The sequence below is a fragment of the Octopus bimaculoides genome, chromosome 2 (genome assembly GCF_046866305.1).
Source record: "Octopus bimaculoides isolate indiv1 chromosome 2, ASM4686630v1, whole genome shotgun sequence".
Taxonomy (NCBI): domain Eukaryota; kingdom Metazoa; phylum Mollusca; class Cephalopoda; order Octopoda; family Octopodidae; genus Octopus; species Octopus bimaculoides.
The window spans coordinates 75,040,699-75,060,698 of NC_142929.1; the positions used below are offsets into that span (position 1 = coordinate 75,040,699).

A 20,000-nucleotide genomic window follows, 5' to 3' on the forward strand; every position below is an offset into this window, starting at 1 on the left:
AAGAAGAAGAAGAAGAAGAAGAAGAAGAAGAAGAAGAAGAAGAAGAAGAAGAAGAAGAAGAAGAAGAAGAAGAAGAAGAAAAAGAAGAAGAAGAAGAAACAACAAAAGCTATAAAACAAATGAAATCCAAACTAAAACTAGAACAGCAACGGACCATGATAAAATGATGGCAAGAAAAGCCCCTACATGGTAAATACTGGGCTAAACGAAATGCGAAAGAAATAGACAGAGAAAAATCGCAGCAATGGCTGAGAAGCTCAGGACTCAAAGCAGAGACTGAAGGATTTTTAATTGCTGCACAAGACCAGAGCCTCCCCACCAGAAATTACCAAAAACACATAATGAAAAGAAATATAACAAGTAACTGTAGAATATGTGGAGATGGACAAGAAACAATAAATCATATTATCTCTGGCTGCCCAGTCCTGGCTAAGAAGGAATATATTCACAGACACGACAGAGCTGGGACCTATATACACTCTTAGCTATGCCAACACTATGGAATAACAACAGAAAAAAGATGGTATAAACACACGCCAGAAAAGGTCACAGAAAACGAGAAAGCAACCATACTCTGGGATATGCCAATACACACAGATAGAGAAATTAAGGCAAATAGACCAGATATAGTTGTCAAAGATCATGAAGAAACAAAATGCTTTCTAATTGATGTATCAATACCAGCAGATGACAACGTTTCTCTAAAAGAAATGGAAAAACTTTCAAAATACAAAGACCTGGAAATAGAGATAACTCGAATGTGGAATCTAAAAACAGAAACAATTCCTATCATAGTAGGTGCCTTAGGTATAATAAAAAAATATTCAGACAAATACATAACAAAAACACCAGGACTTACAAATATATATAACATACAGAAAATTGCACTACTGGGTACTGCACACATTCTACGCAAAACACTTTCAATACAGTAAACATAAGAGCATCACAGCAAACCACAGCACATACCCAAGGCGCACAGAGCTGCGCTCGGTAGTGAAGTGAAAGCACGTTATAAAAATAAAACTACTGAACAATAATGATAATAATAATAATGATAATAATTTATTTTTTTATTAACCACAAGGCCTCACACACAAAAACATTGAATGACATACAAGAACATAAAAGACAAAAATAGGACGGTACAAAGGGTTTTAGAGCGTGTAAACAATATAACAATTAAAAATTAAACAAATTAAACTCCCAATAGGGGAGGCGCTTTAAGGTCTTCGTGGAAAACCCCACAAAATCCACGGATGCCTGAACAACAGGGAAAGAGCCCTTCTCCTTTGATTCCCTTTTTACAGGTGCACACTCAGAATTGCTCGTTTCACACTAGCCATTCTTCCAACATTCACTCACCTTTCAACAAACTTGCTGCAAGGCAACACTTCCCTCTCCACCCTCAACTTCCTTTTCAAGTGAAACCTGAAAAAGTTGATGAGGGCTTGGCCAAAGAGGAAAGTGCCCGTATTTAGACCTTTCAAACGGGTCCATCATACTACCTCTTTCCTGGCCAAAAGAGGGTGGCGGGTCAATCCTCACAATAATAATAATAATAACAATAATAATAATAATAATAATAATAATAATGATGATGATGATGATGATGATGATGATGATGATGATGATGATGATGATGTTGATGATGATGAGGATGATGATTTCTTTATTAATCACAAGGGTTTACATTAAGAAAAACATTATGGACAGTACAGGACAAAACAAAGAATGTGTGTGTGTGTGTGTGTGTGTGTGTGAGTGGGTGTTGTGAGGGTTTCGCGTGTAAACAAAATGAACAAAATTAAAAAATCAACAATGAGTGATCCTCAATAGAGAGGAGACGTTCGAAGGATGCTCATGGAAAAACCCCATAAAAAACCATGGGTACCCTGACTTTTGGGGTAGGTGCCTTTTTTCCTTTCTTTTTTTCCAATTACAGACGTATGCTCAGGGCAGGCCCGTTCACCCGCACCATTCTCGCCACTTTCATCCACTTTCAGCAAATTGGCAAGAAGACAACACTGCCCTCTCTAGCCTTATTTTCCTTTTCAAGTGAAACTTGAAGTTGATCAGCGATTGGCCAAAGAGAAAAGTGTTTGTCTTCAGCCTCTTCAATCTCGTCCACCACACAACCTGTTTCGCCATGGCCACCAGGCATATAAACACAACCATTCCTTCTCGGTTAAAGGAAGGCGGTGGGGCGATCTTTACGATGGATTCAGTTGACAGCCGGATCCGTCCCACACGCGACATAAACCCACAGGTCAGCAATGCTCGAGCACTGGACGAGTGGATGCAGGACCGCTTCGTCGTCCTGCGCCCATTTCGGACATGCTTGGCTGACGGCACTTCTGAGCCTGTAAAGTTTATCTCGAACAAGCAAAGCACTGCCAGGCCAGAGATTTCTGGAAATTATCCATCGGTCCCGGGTTAAAAGTTCCCCGGAAAACAGCGGCTGGTTGATCTTCGACGCCCAAGGCCTCCCCAAGAACGTCGTCGCACTTTTTCTCCACTAATCCTCTATAAAAAGCTAAAGTGGACGTTCCACCTATCGCAGTGTCCAATTTAGTGAGGGCTGTGAGGGCTTGAAGACATTCCACTTTCCAAATGCTCCCTCTCGGTCTCTGTTTTACCCAAGACTGCAGACCCGTTAAAGAAACTAACTGCGGGAATACGCGTCTGGCGAACGGTAAGCACATCTGTTAACCGTCAAGGAAGCACTTGGAATGTTGTAGCCTCAGCACATGTCTGCGGAGCATCAACCACGGCATGCTCAGGCCACCACTCAGCGGGTGTTGACAGTAGATAGACCGCCTAACCATCGGGACGCGTCCCTTCCACAAGAAGCGGAAGAACAAATACACTCAAAAACAAACACTGTATCGACACCACCACTTCTAAAACCTGAAACACAAGCCATCCCACGCACGCAACCACAACAACAATCACAACCTCAACCATCACAGTCACAACAACAACAACAACAGCGACCACAACAACAACAAACAAATTAAATAATGATGATGATAATAATAATAATAATAATAATAATAATAATAAGGGAAGATAATAAATGGTCTAGGGAAGATAATAAAGAAGTTCTTAGAGCCTTCTACCGTGCCATATATTTCCCTACAGATAAATCTAATACTGTACAAACCTACTTAAACTGGAGACAGAAACACCTTGCAGTAAGACCCTACATAGACAGTAATAAACTTGCCAACGTCAGAAGAAACATTATAAAAAAAAAATTACTAACTGAAGTAGAGATTGACCAAATTAAGCAAGCAGTAAAGGATAAAAAGAATGAAACTGCAGCTAAAGAAGATACTACAGAGGAAATAATTATAAACCAGCCCAAGGCTGATGAAAATACAGTAATAATTGAAAGAGTTAAGGTAACTGATAGGCAAAATAAAATACTCTCTGAACCAACCATAAACACTAAGGCAGGTGAAAATCAAATAGATGAAGGAAGTCATACAGAAATCGACGCAACAGAACTACATGATCTAAAAAATCAAATCATGATTGAATGGCTGAAAATTAAAGAAACTAGTATGAATGAACGCGACACTCTCCCCAAAATTCGCAATTCTAACCAAAACCTGAAAATAATTGGTAAAATCCGCCTTGCACTTAAGGATATAATTTCAGCTAATGATGTTGATATTACAGATCTCAACCACCTGTACTATGCATCCGCAAGAATCTCAACGATTCTATGTGGTGAAAAGATTAGAAAAAGACAACACTCCCACAAAAAGCCTTCTTGGCAAGAACGCATTCAACACCAAATTAAGCTGCTTAGATCTGACATAGAATGTTTGAAAAACCTTAAATTTGACAAGAGTATCAAACCTACAAAGACCCAAAAACTAAAGAAAAAATATAACATGAAAACCATAGTTGACATTGATGCCACCATAGCAAGGTATGAAAAGCGTGTTAAATTCTTCCGAGATAATAACATGTTCAAAAATAACCCCAAAAATTTCTACAGGAAGATAGGGAAAACACCAGTAACAATAAAGTCTGTCCCATCAAAAGAAGAAGTGCAAGAATTTTGGAATAAAATCTGGGCAGAAGATAAAACACACAATGAAAAGGCCCCTTGGATTGATAGAATAGCTACAGACCTAGACTCCTTAGAGGAGCAGAAGTGGGAGGGGGTCAGGGTAGAAGATATAAGATCTGCTCTCAGGAGGTCAAGCAAATGGAAGTCTCCAGGAAAGGATAAAATTCCTAACTTCTGGTTGAATGCCTTCCCAGAAAGCCATGAACTGCTAACAAAACTTTACAACGATGTTTTGCAAAATCCTAGTTTGATGCCCTCTTGGCTAGTTAATGGTTTAACATTCCTGCTTCCAAAAAATGAGGAAACAAACGAACCAAAAAATTATCGCCCCATAACCTGCTTAACAACAATGTATAAGACGCTAACATCTGTCCTAACCGAGTACACCTATAGTTTTTTAATAGAAAGTAGCATATTCCCTAATGAGCAAAAGGGATGTAAACGTGGATCTTATGGTTGTAAAGATCAGCTACTCATCAATAAGATGATCTTAGAAGATTGTCACAAGCGACACAAAAACTTGTCAATAGCCTGGATAGACTATAAAAAGGCCTTTGATAGCCTACCACATAGCTGGATTAGGAAATGTCTGGAAATGTATAAAATAGCTCCTACTCTGCGAAACTTTTTATCTGTAAGTATGAGATCATGGAGAACCACACTGATGTTGAACAATGACAATGAATCTCTAAATGCTGGAGATGTAAGAATTTCATGTGGCATTTTCCAGGGTGACTCACTATCACCACTCCTCTTCTGTCTAGCCCTAATACCGCTCTCAAAATTGCTCAATGATGCACAGTATGGTTATAAAATATTTGATAAAAATATAAATCATCTCATTTACATGGATGATTTAAAGCTCTTTGCAAAAAATGACCAACAACTCAAAGGCCTACTAGCGATTGTTAAACAATTCAGTGATGACATCAGGATGCAATTTGGCCTTGATAAATGTGCAAAAGCTATCTTTATCAAAGGAAAAATGACAAATACATCTAATGTGAACCTTGACCAGCAAAATGTCATAAAAGAGTTAGAACCAGCGGAGAGCTACAAATACCTAGGGGTAATTGAAGGGGACAATATCAAGCACTCAGTGATGAGGGAAAGGATCAGAAGAGAATGTTATCGCAGGGTGAGAGCAATACTGAAGACAGAGCTGAACGCGAGAAACAGGATCGAAGCGATCAATGCTCTAGCCATACCAGTCGTGACTTACAGTTTCAACATCGTTAACTGGTCAATTACTGAAATATGTAATGTTGACAGAAAAATACGAAAACTGTTGACAATGCATAGAATGCACCACCCTAAGGCAGATATAGAACGTCTTTATCTGCCAAGAAAAGAGGGAGGTCGAGGACTACTACAGCTGGCATTATCAATGAAGGTAGCCACAATTGGCCTAGACACCTATATGAAAAACTCTGAGGACTGGATGCTAAAACTTGTCTTAAAATATGAAAGCAAGAAAGCATCTTACTCAGTAACAAAACAGGCAAAGGAATATCTAAGTGAATTCCAATTGCAACAAATTCAAGAATTAGACGAACTAGAAACACCTACAGAAAAAGCTAAGCGCTTGAAAACCCGTGCTAAAATTGCTGCCTTAGCTATTATGACTGAAAAATGGCATGGAAAACCTCTCAATGGCAAATACCCAAAGAGAGCAAATAATGCAGATATTGACAAAGCCCTTACCCACCAATGGTTAATGGCCTCTGGATTGAAATCAGAAACAGAGGGGTTTATCATAGCAGCCCAAGATCAATGCCTACCTACAAAGAACTACCAGGCCAACATATTAAAGAACGGCAGCTCCCCATTATGTCGTATATGCCAACAACAAAATGAGACCATCGATCATGTTGTCTCCATGTGCAGTCTGCTTGCGCCTACAGAGTATCTCAACAGGCATGATAGAGCTGCACAATATATTCACTGGGTAATATGCAAAAACCTGGACTTGCCCCATGATAAAAACTGGTGGGAACACAAACCACCCCCAGTACTTGAAAATGATCACATTGCACTCCTCTGGAACTTCACCATTCAAACTGACAGAAAGATAGACGCAAATAGGCCAGACATCATACTGAAAGACTTCAGACAAAAATCATGCCTCCTCATTGATATGACTGTCCCAATTGATATAAACGTATCTGTCAAGACCTACCAAAAACTGAGCAAATATAAAGATCTTGAAATAGAAATTAGCAAAATGTGGAATCTGAAGACGAAAACAATACCTATTGTCATAGGTGCCCTGGGAATGACAGCGAAACGGGCTGATTACTACCTAGCTCAGATACCAGGAAACCCCAAAATGGCTGAAGTCCAAAAGATAGTGCTCATGGGAACTGCCCATATCCTACGTAAAATACTGTCTATGTGATCTCAAATTTTAAAGCAAACATAATTTTCTTATGGTTTCTTAAACATTCACTTGAACAAAACTGTACAAATCCAAATATATGGTACCCTAGGCATAACACCTACATGAACTTCTAACTTGTTGTCTCTTGAGGTCTCTGGGTGAGACTTGGATCCAACTTGTACAAATGCAAAACAAAAGTCAAACATAAAATAATAATAATAATAATAACAACAACAACAATAAAAATAATAATCATGATAAATGCTGTGCAAGGCATTGGCTTTCATGGCTTCTGATTTTAACTGATTGGAAGTGTTATCATGCTCATGTTTTGTCTTGGTATTAAAGATGGGCTACAGTAAATATTCTGCTCAATACCACAGATTTGCTTGTTAGTTGCCTGATCTTAACCAGTAGAGCATGTCTATTAGTGGCTGACGATATGTGCATCTCTGATCACGAGCAGAAGTAGTGGGAGAGCATCATAGCCATGTGTTGAGAGGAATTCTTTGGGATTAGAATAATTCACCTCTGAAAACATGGGTGTTTTGTTCACTATCCTTAAACAACCCTTATTCAGAGACCTTTTGAGCGGGATGGGCTACTCGATCTGAAGAAAATTCTAACTGGGCCTCACTTGCAAAGTCACGTGTTGTTTACCTTGATATGAGATCACCATGTCGCGTACATATGGTTGTGATGCATGTGTCATCGCTTGATTATTCTCTTAAATCCGAGGAAAGCACATACAAGCTCTCAGCCCAGCTAGAGACCTACATTCTTTCGTTCAGGTAAGGCAACGATGGACGCCTCTCGCTACAGGTTTTTAGAAATCCTACCGCTTACGGTGACGCATGCCTTCGTTCAGTCATGGAATTTTTCATTTTGTGTTTTGCTTTAGTTCCATTTCCTCCAAATGTTATTGTCGGCTTTCCAAATATTTTCTTTGCCTCCATCCACTCAGTTTCATTATTTACACCGATTCATTTAGATCATTATTCTCTCTCCCCATTTCCCCCACTTCATCTCTCTCCGCCCTCCTCTCCCCCCTCTCCCCCCCTCTCTCTCGCAAAATGCCCTATTTTCTCTTTCTCCTTTCTTTTCTCTTTCTCATGTCTCTTCTTTCTCTTTCAATTTTCTATCCGTTCTTATATTTTACAGTCTGCTCACATGATTGCCTGTCATACAATCTGTCTATTTCTATCTGCGCGTCCCTCCCTCCATCTCTTTCTTTCTGTCAATCTCACTCCTATCTATTGATTTGATTCTATTTAATGCTTCCTCCCTCTCAGTATAGCAACAGACTTCTAACGTAACAGAAGAAAAAAAAAAAAAGACAATTGAAAAAATCCGCACCCACTTAAAAGAATTTCAACAAAACAGCAAAAACAAAAACACAAACAATAGACAACTTGACATGAGACATAACGCCGAATCTCTCTCTCTCTCTCTCTCTCTCTCTCTCTCTCTATCTATCTGCATATACTTCTACATACATATACACACACACACATATATACACGCATATACATACATATAGAATATATATATATATATATATATATATATATATATATATATATATATATATATATATATATACATATATATATATATATATATATATATATATATATATATATATATATATATATATATATATATATATATATATATATATATATATATATATATATATATATATATATATATATATATATATATATATATATATATATATATATATATATATATATATATATATATATATATATATATATATATATATATATATATAAAGGGCATTATTACAGAAAAATAATAACGCCACACAGTAAACGAATAATTATATTCTTGGGAATAGAAATTTTCCTCATGAATTTTTTTACACACTGGCTTCTTGATAAAATTCTTGTAAAAGAGTTTTATCCCTTTTTGAATTTATTTATAATATATATATATATATATATATATATATATATATATATATATATATATATATATATATATATATATATATATATATATATATATATATATATATATATACATATGTATATATATATATATATGCGTTTGCGTAATATATAGACATATGTTGTTATGTGAAGTTATTTTATATAAAAACAATTTAACATTAAATTGAAGGATCACTCGGAGTATGTTTGTTAATTTTTACAAAGAGTAGGTTGTTATTGACTTGTATGTATGTATGTATGTATGCATGTATGTATGTATGTATGTATGTATGTATGCATGTATTTATGTATTTATGTATGTATGTATGTATGTATGTATTTATGTATGTATGTATTTATGTATGTATGTATATAAATAATGCATATCAGTAACAGACGTAAACAAAGGCATGTATCTTTATACGCGTAAATTACATATATAGTATGTTTAAGTTATAACTAATTATAACCAAACTCTAATTTGTAAACTCACGCAAGCAATGACATGCCAAAGCATACAATTGTAGATTTATATATCAAAACATGAACCACCTGCTGTGGTAGAGATGTGGAATTAGAGACGTGACGCGATAAAATAACGGGTGTAGAGTGCGATAGAGTGAGGGAGATAACAGTAATGACAGAGTAAAATAGAGAGGGAGGGATTGGGGACGTGAGAGAGCGAAAGAGAAATTCATGTATATTATAGGTTGTGTGTGAAAAGAATTCCACAGAAAATGAAAAGAAGTGGAGGTAAATATTGATTTAAAGAATTTCATATACAGGAATCTTGTTCAGTTATGTAACTCATCTATGGACGATGACCTTTAAATGCAATGTTGTTAGAACTTACAGCAGCAAAGCTTTAGATCCAATAGACAAATCGTCAATCTACGGGTTTTCTGTGTCGCCAAACTCTTCTATTGAGAGCTTATTGTTGGACTGTACTATCTTAGTTTGTGCCAACAGGTTCACTACGAGCCTCATTTAAATCTGCTGTCCGAACTGTTGTAGTTTGTGCCAGGGGCTCGCTCATATTAAGATGACCATCTATGTATCATATTTAATGTAAACACATCGCGGAAAAGCAAATTTTATTGCGGTATTTGTCCAGAAATAACAACTCTCTTAATTTAATAAATATCTCCTAAAACTGCTCCTGCTGCATATAACGGACTTTTATTAAGCCGGACAGCTACTTACAACACTAGTGATTGTTCATTCAGTGTTCCTGGTAGTGAGAAATTGGTAGCGAAAATTTTTCCATCTTAGTCTGCTGCTAGCTGCGAGTACAGGCTACTGACAACGCTCAGCGAGGCATAAATGTGAATCTAGCATTTTCACCAGCTGGTGGACTATTTTCATCTGCCTCCGATATATGTGTGTAGGTATGTGCATGTGTGTGTGTGTGTGTGTGTGTGTGTGTGTGTGTGTGTGTGTTGTGTTTTTAAGCACAGCATGTCCATATGAGATACATTAAGTACACAGATGGTTTCTTCCTTTTTGGTTCTTCAGACAAAGAACTAAGTCCGAAACGTTAAAGAATCTTTCTCGTTCCGTACGAGCGTTATACTAATAACTATTTTGTTAAAACTTTTCCCTCTTGATGTGTTCTTTTTAGTTTTTGCTCGTTCATGTCTCTCTCTTTCCCCCGTCTCTCACTCTTTCCCGTCTCTCTCTCTCTCCCGTCTCTCTCTCCCCCGTCTCTCTCTCCTCCGTCTCTCTCTCTCTCTCTCTCTCTCTCTCTCTCTCTCTCCCCCGTCTCTCTCTCTCTCTCTCCCCGTCTCTCTCTCTCCCCGTCTCTCTCTCTCCTCCGTCTCTCTCTCCCCCGTCTCTCTCTCCCCCGTCTCTCTCTCTCTCCCCGTCTCTCTCTCTCTCTCTCTCTCTCTCTCTCTCTCTCTCTCTCTCCCTCTCTCTTACACACACACAATATACATGTAAGTATAAACATACATACATGCACACACATATACGTGTGTTATGTTTATTATAGTGTAAGTGTGTATGAATTAGATACAATAAAAATAATGTTTAAAATACATTGACACGTTCAAAATTACATGTTATAGTTAACGTTGAGAGTTCTCAAACGTTTAAAAGCATCTCTTTAGGGGCTATGTCCTGTGCTTCAAGTGCTGCAAATCGTTAAGGCATCAACTTGAACGAAACCAATTAAACGATAGAAACAGCGAGATGGAGGAAGGGGTTAGCTTGGTAATAGAAATAATCAAATTTAGAAAATTGATGTAAATAATTGAATTTTTTTTTAGAAAAAAATTACTGAAACCGATAATGAAATATTTGAAAATGAAAATATGCAATAGTTGGGATTTTAATGAGTTGTTATATGTTTATTAAAGAGATATTAAGGAAGATTATATTAGTCCAAACAAGGTACACCACACACACAGCAGACACACTGCGTACTTTCACGCGCACTCTCACGAACAAAAACACTCACACACACACACGTACAGAGAGACATGCACACCATTCATACACACATACATACAAATATCATGGATATACACATTTCTGAGTATCTACGCAAGAATGCACGTGCGCACACATACGTACGTATATAGGTATGGATGTATGGATGTATGTATGTATCTATCTATACACATGCATATGTATGTATATATGTATGTACATATATACGTACATACATATATATATATATATATATATATATACATATATACGACAGGCTTCTTTCAGTTTACTTCTACCAAATCCACTCACAAGGCTTTGGTCGGCTCGAGGCTATAGTAGAAGACACTTGCCCAAGGTGCCACGCAGTAGGAATGAACCCGGAACCATGTGGTTGGTAAGCAAGCTACTTACTACACAGCCACTCCTGCGCCTATATATATATATATATATATATATATATATATATATATATATATAAATACATATACATGCATATATGTATATGTATTTACACACACACATATATATATACATATAAATGTACATGTATATATGCATCTAACTATATGCATCCACACACACTCACACACACACACATTTACATATATATATATATATATATATATACATATATATATATATATATAAAAAATCCACACACATAACTTACATATTCAAACATCCATTACATGCCTGAATAAGTGGCAGAATACAAAGGTGAAGGGGTGGTGTGTGGGGCAGGAGAGGAGTTTTGGTGGTGGCGGCGGCGGTGGTGGGAGGGAGAGAGACAAGTGATGAATGAGGTAGAAGACAATAGTGGAAGGGAGTGAGAGAAGGCGGAGGAGAAATGAGGGGGGGGGGAGGGAGAGATCTATGACGTGGTAGTTGTGGTGGTGGTGGTGGTAGGCGGGAAAGAAACTGAGAGGGGGAGGGGAAATAAATTAATGAGTTTGTATTTGTGGCGATGCAGAGATAAATTATGTGTAATACGTGTGTGTGTGTATGTGAGAATAAATGTGTGTGTATATATATACATATATATATATATATATATATATATATATATATATATATATATATATATATATATGCATAAGTGCATGCATATATGCGTTTGTGTTTCATCTTTATAAGTGTATGTAAGTGTGAATGACTATATCTATCTATCTATCTATCTATCTATCTATCTATCTATCTATCTATCTATCTTTCTGTACGTGCGTGTGAGATCTTTATGCATGTGTCAGTATGTTATGTATGTATGTATGTATGTATGTATGCATGTATGTATGTATGTATGTATGCATGTATGCATGCATGTACGTATTTATGTATATATGTATGTATGTATGTATGTATGTATGTATGTACATATATTTATCCATGCCGTTATGTATTAGAACGTTTATAGATAGTTTTCTCGTTTCTCAGTCTATATCTGTCTGTCTCTCGCTCTCTCCTTCTCTCTCTCTCGCTCTCTCCTTCTCTCTCTCTCTCTCTCTCTCTCTCTCTACACACACATATATATATATATGGTACGTGTTTCTATGCGCGTATGCACGCATGCATGTGTTTATGTGTGCCTGTATGTGTGTATGTATATACGTATGTAAGTATGCATGTATGTTTATGTGTGTAAGTATATATGCATGTATGTATATAAGTATTAATGTATGAGTGTATATGTGTGTGTGAGTGTGTATGTATATAGGTATGTACGTAGATCACTTAACACATTCCGACATGGTCAGACAATTTGAAACGCATATCGATATACATACATACGCACGACACATACATACATGCATGCATGCACACATGTATATAATCCTGACACACACACGCACACACACACACACACACATACACACACACACATGCACACACACACACACATTATTTGTGGGTTATCCAGGCTACCAATGGTTTCAGCCACGAATACTGTGTTGAGCACTGATTGCCACTGTTCGAAATTAGCGCGCGTGTATGCACACACACAAACACACAAACACACACACACACACACACACACACACACACACACACACACACACACACACACACACACACACACACAACACACACACACACACACACACACACACACACACACACACACACACACAATACTGAATAGACATACTAGCCGTAACAATTGAAACGAATCATAAACTTTGTTTTGGAGAAAGATAGCACAAAAGCAGTGAAAATAAAGGGACATACATACATACATGCATATACATACATGCATACATACATACATACATATAAACACATACATACATACATACATACATTCGTACATACATACATATATATACACACATACATACATGCATACACACATACATACATACATACATACATACATACATGCATACATACATACATACATACATTCATACATACATACATACATGCATACATACATACATACATTCATACATACATACATACATACATACATACACACACATTCATACATACATACATACATACACACATACATACATACATATATACATACATGCATACATACATACATACATACACACACATTCATACATACATACATACATACATACATACATTCATACATACATTCATACATACATACATTCATACATACATACATTCATACATATGTATGTATGTATATATACATACATACATACATACATATGTATACACGCATATATAGATATAAGATAGATAGGTAGAAAGAGATAGGTAGAAAGAGATAGATAAATAGATATGGATAGGGAGAGAGAGAGAGGGAATGAGCTGAGAGAAGTGAGAGAGAGAGAGTGAACAATAGACAGCGCGAAAGAAAGGGCGTGAGAGTCTGTCGGAAAAAGGGAACAAGCAGAAAAGAACGAAAAAGAATAAAGACATAGAAAGAGTAAAAGTCTCCATAGAAATGAAAGGAATAAACGAAGTGAAAAGGAGGATACAAGAAGAGGAGAGGGAGGGAGAAGGCGGGGAAAGGGAAAGAGAGAAGGGAGAGAAGGGAATATGAAGGAGTAGGAGTATAAAAAAATAAGGTGAGTAAGAGTAATGGGGTGGGGGGAGAAAAAGATGAGGAGTAAGATAATAGGGAGGAAGACTATTAAAAGGAAAGAATGAGAAAACGGGAAAAGGGGAGTTAAATAGATAGGGAGAGTAAACAGAAAGGGGGGTGTAAAAGGGAAAGAAAAAGAGGTGTGAGAAAGAGGAAAGAAATAAAGAGGGAGAGAGAAAGGGAGGGAAAGAATAGAATAAGTGGAAGGAAAAGGAAAAAGAGAATAAAAATTTAATAAAGAGGAATGGGCAGCGATACCGAGAAAAAGAGGGGTGGAGTGAAGGAAAGGAAAAAAGAATAGAAGAGAAGAGATAGAACGGAGAAAGAAATGTGAGACGAAGAAATAAGGGAAAAAGTGAGGAAATGTGAAAGAGAGGGTCATGAATATGTAGGTGGCGGTGAAAAGCCAGAGTTATGAATGGTAAGGAATAAAGGAAAAAGAGAAAGACGAAAGACTGGAAATAGAAAGGACGGGCAAAGAGAGATAGAGCAAGATAGATAGATAGACAGATAGATAGATAGAGAGAGAGAGAGAGAGAGAGAGAGAGGAGAGTGAAAGGAAAGGGGGTGCAGAATTTAAGGGATAGAAAAATAAGAGTTATACAATAAGGGGAGATAATGAGAAAGGTGTGAGAAGGGAGGAAATAATATAAAAACAATGAGAGAAATAAAGGGAGATAAGGAAAGATAAGGGGAGATAAGAAGAAATAAGGGGAGATAAGGAGAAATATAGGGAAGAGATAAGGAGAAATATAGGGAGAGAAAGAGTAAGCAGGGAAATAAAAGTTTAAGAGGAGAAAGAAACGGAGAGTGATTCCGAGGGTGAAAGAAAGAAGAAAAATAACGAGAAATTAGGGGAAAGAAAGAGAAGGACTAGGGGATAATAGACTAAAAATAGTCTAAAAAGAGGGGAAGCATATGAGGAGGAGGTATATACAGATAGAGAAAGAGAACTATGGCGTGAAAAGAGATGAAAAGAGAAAGAAAAGAGTAGATAGTGTGATGAAGAGAAGACAACATGAAAAACAAAAGCAAGAGAGAGAGAGAGAGACAGAGAGAAAGAGAGAGAGAGAGAGAGAGAGAGAGAGAGAGGCAGAGATAGAGACAGAGAGACAGACAGACAGAGACAGAGAGAGAGAGAGAGTTCTTATGGTGATAGGCGGAAAGATAACAGTGGGAGAAGACAAATGGAAAAGAAGTAAAAATGGAAGAGAGATAAAACGGCGGCGGAATAGGGGGAAGAGAGAGGGTGAGAAATCGGGGGAAGAAATGGAGAACGTGAAAATAGGAATCAGAAAAGAAAAAGGCGGGGAGGAAATGTAAGATTTTGAGGGAAAAAGGAAAGGAAACACAGGGGAAAGCTTCACGATGGGGAGGGATCAAGGAAGAGGAATGAATTGGAGAGTAGAAAGAGAGGCAGAAGATAAAGAGGGAGAGAGAGAGAGAGAGAGAGAGAGAGTGAGAGAGAGAGAAAAAAGAGAGAGAAGGAGGTATGTATATATATATATATATATATATATATATATATATATAGTTAAATAGGAGGGGGAGAAGAAAATCTAAAGAGTGGGGCGATGGGAATGACATTGAAGGGAAGGCAGAGAAAGAAAATGAGTGAAGTAAGAGATGCTGTTGGCTGTTTATACCCATATATACACACACACATGTATGTATATATACATATACTTACATATATATGCATATATATATATATACATATATATATATATATATATATATATATATATATATATATATATATATATATTTATATGAATGCATGTGTGTGTGTATATATACATACATATATAAATGTGTGTGTCTATGCACACACACACACACACACACACACATATATACATATACATATGCATATATGTATGTAATGGGTTGCATACACACTTAAACATGTATGCGCAGACAAATACAAACATAGATGCACACACATGTATACAGATACACACACACACACATATATATATATATATATATATATACATATATATATATATATATATATATATAAATACATATATCTATATATCTATATATATATATATATATATATATATATATATATATATATATATATATATATATAGATATATACACACACACACACACATATATGTATGTATGTATATAATATAAATATATATATATATATCTATAAAACTGCAGCTGCACTTACAAAAATCACATTGCACACATTCACATGCATACATAAATACATACCTAAATACATACATACATAAATACACACGCACAAATAACTACATGTGTGTGAATATGCGTGCGTAAATGTGTGTGTGTGTGTGCATTTGAGTAGGTGTATATTTGTACACACAAACACATATTCAGATGCACATTGTGCGCATACAGATAGACGTAGTGTTTTGTTTTGTATCTCAATACTCACACCATCTCTCTCTTCCCCCCCCCGCTCACTCTCCTCTTTCTGTCACTCTCTTTCGCCCCTCTCTCTTTCTTTCTCCTCTCTGTGTATCTCCCCCCTCTCTATCTTTCTATTCCTCTCTCTATGCTTTTGTATATTCTACGTATGTGAGTTCCCGTCACATGTGTGGACGTGTTGTTGTGTTTGTGAATTTTTAATAATGTATTTGTGATTGGAAGTGATTGCGTATTTACTATACACGTAAGATATTTAGATCTCCCTCTCTACCTCCCTAACTCCCCCTCTCTCTCTCTATCTATCTATCTATCTATCTATCTATCTATCTATCTATCTATCTATCTATCTATCTGTCAGTCTATCTGTTTGCCTGTCTGTCTGCTTGACTATCTGTCAGACGGACTGTCTGTCCGTCCCTCCGTGCGTCTGTCTGGTTGTCAGTCAGTCTGTCTGTCTGTCTGTCTGTCTGTCTGTCTGTCTATCTGTCTAGGTACCTATCTATCTATTTCTATCAACCGTGCCAATATATACGCGCGCGCGCACACACGCGGACATACAGACACACATATACGCACACGCACACATATTTGTACGTGCGTGTATTTGCACTGAACTACATATTACACATGCTATATATATATATATATATATGTACACACACGCACAAATATATATGTATATATATATATATGTGTGTGTGTGTGTGTGCATGTATGTATACATATATATATATATATATATATATATACACGCACATATACATATATATATGCATACACATACATACAAACACACACACGTACTCATAGATGTGAATGTACTTAAACTCTATTCATATGCATGTGTGTGTGTGTGTGTGTGCAACGGTTTTCTGTTTTTGATTTATGTAGTGATGGAGGTGGTGGTAGTAGTGGTGGCGGTAGCGATCTGACTGAATGTGGACATTGTGGCTGTGGTGTTCTCCATGATGGGGGTGTGGTTGCTGTTGTTGATGGTGGTGGTGGAAATGATGGTGATGTTGATGATGATGATGACGATGATGATGATGATGATGATGATGATGAGGAGGAGGAGGAGGAGGAGGAGGAGGAGGAAAAGGATGGCTCAGGGTTGTGGTATTTTTAGTATTGACTGTGGTGACATTACTGCTGCTGCTGCCATTTTAGCCCTAGGTTTGACCTCATTGAGCAGATTTATGGTCAGACTCAATCCAGCCGTGCCAATCACCTCTTATTTTTTTCTAACCATAATGTATCTCAGATTATGTTATCCAATTTGCACTTCCTCACATACTGTTTTTCCTTTTTAATGTGACTTGAGGTATATTTGGCTTGTATGTCTTATACATACTTCACACATAACATATATATACTTCATACGTAACATATTTACTTCATATGTAACATATATACTTCATACATAACATTAAAGTGCAATACACTTAGGCGTGTTTGTGATATATATATATATATATATATATACATATATATATATATATATATATATATATATATATGTATGTATGTATATATATATATAATATATAGCTATATACATTTTATATATATATATATATATATATATATATGTATGTATGTATGTATATACACATGTATACACACACACACATATATATATGTATATATATATATATATATATATATATATATATATATATATATATATATATATATACCTACATGTGTGCGTGTGTGTTCGTCTGTGTGTGTGTGTATTTATGCACACACACACACATATACTCAGATAGATAGATAGATAGATAGATAGATAGATAGATAGACAGACAGATAAAGAGAGAGAGAGAGAGGTGGGACCCACGTCGGTTCGCATTAGTGATGCTGTTGGCATGGGTGTTCGTGGTGTTAGTAGTGGTTCTTATATATGTGCCGGTGGTGTGAGTGGAGGTACTGGAGTTGGGTGTTGATGGTGGTGTTGGTAAGACGTTGTTGTCAGTGATAGTAATGGTGGTGGCGGCGACGGGGAGTTGGTGTTAGACATTGTAATGATAATGCTGTTGTTGTTTAACCCTAGGTCCGCACTGATTGAACAGACTTATAATCAAAGACGTCCCTACCGTGACTTGTCCGTCTTGTTTCTATATCTGATTACATTGTGAAAAGTGTCCTTCGTTTACTTCGTGACGAACGATCAGGGCGTGTAATTTGTGGGTGTTTTGACTGCTATTTCTAGACAATCGAACGACCATACCGAAGTTCACTAATAGCCCTAAGCAACTCTAAATAATACTATGATCAAAGGCGTTCCATCCTCGACCACTTCATCGTTTGTTTCCGATTTCTAGGTAGTATACCTAGAAATAGGCGTAGGAGTGGCTGTGTGGTAAGTAGGTTGCTTACGAACCACATGGTTCCGGGTTCAGTCCCACTGCGTGGCACCTTGGGTAAGTGTCTTCTACTATAGCCTCGGGCCGACCAAAGCCTTGTGAGTGGATTTGGTAGACGGAAACTGAAAGAAGCCCGTCGTATATATGTATATATATATATATATATATATATATATATATATATATATATATATATATATATATGTATGTGCGTGTGTATGTTTGTGTGTCTGTGTTTGTCCCCCCAACATCGATTGACAACCGATGCTGGTGTGTTTACGTCCCGTAACTAAGCGGTTTGGCAAAAGAGACGGATAGAATAAGCACTAGTATTACAAAGAATAAGTCCTGGGGTCGATATGCTCGACTAAAGGCGGTGCTCCAGCATGGCCGCAGTCAAATGACTGAAACAAGTAAAAGAGTAAAAGAGTAAAGAGTAAAGAGTATGTCTGCTGGACTTCGTTCATATTTTCTATGAGAAATTAGCGTGATATGAGGGAGATTTGGGTGTTATTTTTAGCAGTGTTGATAGTGTTATTGTTGCTGTTTATCACTAGATCAGCCCTTCTTGAGCAAGTCCATGATCAAAGTTTCCAACTTTAGTTTAGACTTCATATTTTAAGACAGTGTGGTGTGATTTGAAGGAATTAAGCTGTTATATCTAGCACTAAACGGACAACCGTGCAAACGCTCCCTGACTCACTTTTGATGTCGCTGGTATAGTTGTTGTAGTTGCTATTGTTTGGCCTCAACCTATGGTCAGTGACCCTTTTAGCATGACCATCTTGTCTTACATTCAGACAGAATGTAAACTCAGACCACGCTGCCTTCAGTATCTTTTTTTTCAAACACCGTAATGTATGACATACTGGAGATTTAGCTGCCATTTCTAGCAGACCAATCGACCATGCTGGCTTCCCCTGTCGTTTGCATTGGCTGGGATCGGAAGAACAAGGGGTTATTGTTTAGTCCCAGGACAGTTCTCATTAAGCGAACCTGTGATCAATGGCAACCCTATTGAGACCATCCCGTCTATTTCAGACCACATGTGCCCTTCATTGCAAGCAGTAGGGTGTGATTTGAGGGATATATGACTGCTATTTCTAAAATATAGTGTGACAACATAATACTCTTCTAAATGACTTGTAAATGTTGTACATTTACGACTGATTTTTCCGGATACTGATGGTCCGGAAAGTTTTCTAACCTGCGCTAATTTACACTAATGTACAGATATCTGTATATTACTTAATTATTTCTGTAAATTTAATATTTGTTTAAATTAGGGTGTTTTGACCAA

The 20,000-nt window shown here is 36.8% G+C and overlaps 2 long non-coding RNA genes across 2 annotated transcripts in view; both read right to left on the bottom strand.

The window, feature by feature from the left end:
* Positions 1–20,000, bottom strand: part of LOC149137123 (uncharacterized) — a 102,801-nt gene that overhangs the window by 79,155 nt on the left and 3,646 nt on the right. The gene's annotated exons all lie outside the window — the stretch shown is intronic.
* The window catches only part of LOC149137124 (uncharacterized), a 27,414-nt gene that overhangs the window by 5,996 nt on the left and 1,418 nt on the right, over positions 1–20,000 (bottom strand). The gene's annotated exons all lie outside the window — the stretch shown is intronic.